General features: G+C 42.2%; 1 long non-coding RNA gene across 2 annotated transcripts; it reads left to right on the top strand.

The window, feature by feature from the left end:
- The first annotated feature begins 473 nt into the window (after positions 1 to 473).
- LOC121188641 lies at positions 474 to 3,603 on the top strand. 2 transcript variants are annotated; one of them, XR_005894722.1, is made up of 3 exons: positions 474 to 515; positions 2,150 to 2,272; positions 3,573 to 3,603. It is a non-coding gene; the product is annotated as an uncharacterized LOC121188641 (long non-coding RNA). The 2 variants fall into 2 exon arrangements; XR_005894723.1 differs by lacking the exon at positions 3,573 to 3,603 and adding an exon at positions 2,616 to 2,695.
- The last annotated feature ends 629 nt before the right edge of the window (positions 3,604 to 4,232 follow it).

Below are 4,232 nucleotides of genomic sequence, written 5' to 3'. Positions count from 1 at the left end.
CTATTGTCTAAGATAAAAAAAAAAAAAAACCGTGTTGCAAAATCTGAAAAGCTGTTTAATAAACATATGCTTAAAAGCATTTAAACGAAGTTGAGTGTTGGAGTTTGTATTATTCAAATATTTTCACTTTTACTGCAAATGGATATTGGCTCCAAATATCAGTTATCACCTCCTTAACTACTAATAATCGGTATCGGCCCTGAAAAAACCATATCTGTCTCTACTGTGGACTCTGTTAGTCTGTGTGTGTGTGTGTGTGTGTGTTATTCCTGTTCTCTCAGTCTTGCATGTGACTCTTGATCAGACTTGTCCTGATTCTTTGTATCTGAGCTCACAGTCTGTTTTACTGGTTTCCTTCTCAGACTGACTGAAGTCCAGAAGATGAGTGTTTGTGTGGAGGAAGAAGAGGACAGAGCAGAGTGTCCAGGATCCAGCTGTCTGTCTATGAAGAGTGACTGGTCCAAAGAGAGACATCCTCCAAAGTTCAGTAATGAACCTGGACCCTCAGACACAAAGTAAGAGAACTGCTACAAACCTGTGAACCTCCAAACTTTGGGCTATAACAGTGTTTAGTGTGTTGAGGTCCTGCAGTTGTCGTCTCTGCCTGTAACAGCTGCTGTAGTGTCGACAGAAAATCAGTTCTTCCTGGTTCTTCTGGCTCATCAGTGTATTAATACTGACTGCTGAGGCTGCTTGTTTCTTTGGAAATGATTTGACTAAAGAACATTTTTACTTTCACTGATTTTCCATATTTTTCTTATTACCAATAAATCCCATGTGCAGAGTCAAACCCACACAGAATGTGTATCACAGCCTGATAGATCTGATTCCTCTGAGCCAGAAAATATTAAAACACATCAGTGAACCACACTGTTACACTGGGTGACATGTTCCTTCATCTCCATCAACACACACCTACACCTACACACACACACACAAACACACACACACACACACCTACACACACACACACAAACACACACACACACACACCTACACACACACACACAGCACCAGATAAATCCACAGATCAAAATAGTCCCACTACAGTTCTTTAGAGCTAATGTGAGTCAGGTCATCAACACGTGGAAACTGCACATATTTTATGATTAACTGACACAGCAGTGTTGTTTATGGATGCTGGTGTGTTTCCTCCATCCTTCAGTATAGTGTTCAGTGCTACATGGTGACGTTGCTGCAGGACGTCAGCTGAGAGTTCCCAGAATGACTTTGTCCTCAGACAATTTATCAGTGATTGATGTGATATGAATTAAAATATGTTTGTTTTCAGAGGTCAGGACCACAGACTGAGAGCAGAGTCTCCAGGATCTAGCTGTCCGTCGATGAAGAGTGACTGGTCCAAAGACTTTAATCCTCCAAAGTTCAGTAATGAACCTGGACCCTCAGACACAAAGTAAGAGAACTGCTACAAACCTGTGAACCTCCAAACTTTGGGCTATAACAGTGTTTAGTGTGTTGAGGTCCTGCAGTTGTCGTCTCTGCCTGTAACCGCTGCTGTAGTGTCGACAGAAAATCTGTTCTTCCTGGTTCTTCTGGCTCATCAGTGTATTAATACTGACTGCTGAGGCTGCGCGTTTCTTTTGAAATGATTTGACTAAAGAACATTTTTACTTTCACTGATTTTCCATATTTTTCTTATTACCAATAAATCCCATGTGCAGAGTCAAACCCACACAGAATGTGTATCACAGCCTGATAGATCTGATTCCTCTGAGCCAGAAAATATTAAACACATTAATGAACCACACTGTTACACTGGGTGACATGTTCCTTCATCTCCATCAACACACACACACACACACACACACAAACACACACACACACACCTACACACACACACACACAGCACCAGATAAATCCACAGATCAAAATATTCCCACTACAGTTCTTTAGAGCTAATGTGAGTCAGGTCATCAACACGTGGAAACTGCACATATTTTATGATTAACTGACACAACAGTGTTGTTTATGGATGCTGGTGTGTTGCCTCCATCCTTCAGTATTGTGTTCAGTGCTACATGGTGACGTTGCTGCAGGACGTCAGCTGAGAGTTCCCAGAATTACTTTGTCCTCAGACAATTTATCAGTGATTGATGTGATATGAATAAAAATGTGTTTGTGTTTTCAGAGGTCAGGACCACAGACTGAGAGCAGAGTCTCCAGGATCCAGCTGTCCGTCTATGGAGAGTGACAGGTCCAAACCGTTTAATCTTCCCGACTTCAATAACGAACCTGGACCCTCAGACACAAAGTAAGAGAACTGCTACAAACCTGTGAACCTCCAAACTTTGGGCTATAACAGTGTTTAGTGTGTTGAGGTCCTGCAGTTGTTGTCTCTGCCTGTAACAGCTGCCGTAGTTACACTGGGTGACATGTTCCTTCATGTTTGTGAACACAAACACACACACAGCACCAAATGTAGATAAATCCACAGATCAAAATATTCCCACTACAGTTCTTTAGAGCTAATGTGAGTCAGGTCATCAACACATGGAAACTGCACATATTTTATAATCAACTGATAAATCACTTTGTCCTCAGACAATTTATCAGTGATTGATGTGATATGAATAAAAATGTGTTTGTGTTTTCAGAGGTCAGGACCACAGACTGAGAGCAGAGTCTCCAGGATCCAGCTGTCTGTCTATGAAGAGAGCAAGGTACAAAGAGTTTAGTCCTCCAGACTTCAGTAATGAACCTGGACCCTCAGACACGCACAAGTAAGAGACTGTTTCTAGTGTAAACTGACCTGAGGATGATTCAGTTCTCAGACATATTTGAAGGAAACAGGGAGACACCAGGGGCCAGATCCATAAAACTCTGTGTCCACACACAGACAGAAATATGCACACACACTCTTTTCAGCAGATTTATAAAGCAGAGCTTTCTCATGTTACTGTATCAGTCTCTGTCATTGTGAGAGCCTGATTGCCACTTCCAGAGTCTGTAGACCTGTCAATGAAAAGAAGGACAAAGAAAAAACACAGTGTCTCCATGTTGGAGGTTCCACTTTAATGATTTACACGTCTGAGCCTTTAACAGCTTCCAGACATTGTGAACTAAATCTGGATATTTGTTCACATCAATCAACAGAACATTTAGTCTCAGCACAGGTCGTGCTGCTAAAATCATTTGTTGTCAGGTTTGTGGGATTTAATGACCATTGGAAAGGATCTCACAGTAATCCACCCAAAAAATCCAGGAGTATCTCAGGAAGTTCAAATTTTCGTTGGAAAATGTATAAGATATAAAATCTGAGAGAAAGATCCAGAACAAGAGCTGGACTGCAGACAGTCAGTCAGAGCAGCACTGTACAAAGTAAGACTGTACCTCTGTCTGCTCATGTCATCATGTCTGAAAACAGGAGCTGTGGTTTGATACAGAGTCATTTGTTCTATCATACAGCTTTGACATTTAAGATGATTAGAAATACCACAAAATGAAAAAGCTTTTCTTTGCTTGTCTTTAGTTTTTATGCAGCTGATGAAAGAAATGAGCAGATTCTCAGATTCTCTTTCTTAAGTCTGACATTATTTCTTCTGTGTCAGCAGATTTTCAGCAGATAGTGGTCTACAGGAGGTTTTAGATGAACATAAGATCAGTCTGAGGAGGAGATGTGAACGTGTGACTGAAGGAACTGATGGAGCAGGAAGTGAAACCCTCCTGAACAGGATCTACACTGAGCTCTACATCACAGAGGGACAGCGTGAAGAGGTTAATACCCAACATGAGGTGAGGCAGCTGGAGACAGCTTCCAAGATGGAGACCCTCCATGACACTCCAATCAAGTGCCACGACATCTTAAAAGCCTTACCTGACCAACAGAGACGCATCATAGTTGTTCTGACGAACGGCGTCGCTGGCATTGGAAAAACCTTCTCAGTGCAGAAGTTCACTCTGGACTGGGCAGAGGGCTCTGAAAACCAAGACGTCAGTCTGCTGGTTCTGCTTTCGTTCAGGGAGCTGAACCTGATCCAAGATGAGCAGTACAGTCTTCTCCTGCTGCTCCACGTTTTCCATCCAACATTAAAGAAGATAACAGCAGAGAAGCTCGCTGTCTGTAAAGTATTATTCATCTTTGATGGCCTGGATGAAGGCAGACTTTCACTGGATTTCAGCAACAGGGAAGTCGTGTCTGATGTCTCACAAAAGTCATCTGTCAACGTGCTGCTAACAAACCTCATCCAGGGGAATCTGCTTCCCTCAGCTCT

The sequence above is a fragment of the Toxotes jaculatrix genome, chromosome 10 (genome assembly GCF_017976425.1).
Source record: "Toxotes jaculatrix isolate fToxJac2 chromosome 10, fToxJac2.pri, whole genome shotgun sequence".
Taxonomy (NCBI): Eukaryota; Metazoa; Chordata; class Actinopteri; family Toxotidae; genus Toxotes; species Toxotes jaculatrix.
The sequence above is the reverse complement of the archived record's forward strand: the minus strand, read 5'-3'. Positions and strand labels throughout refer to the sequence as shown.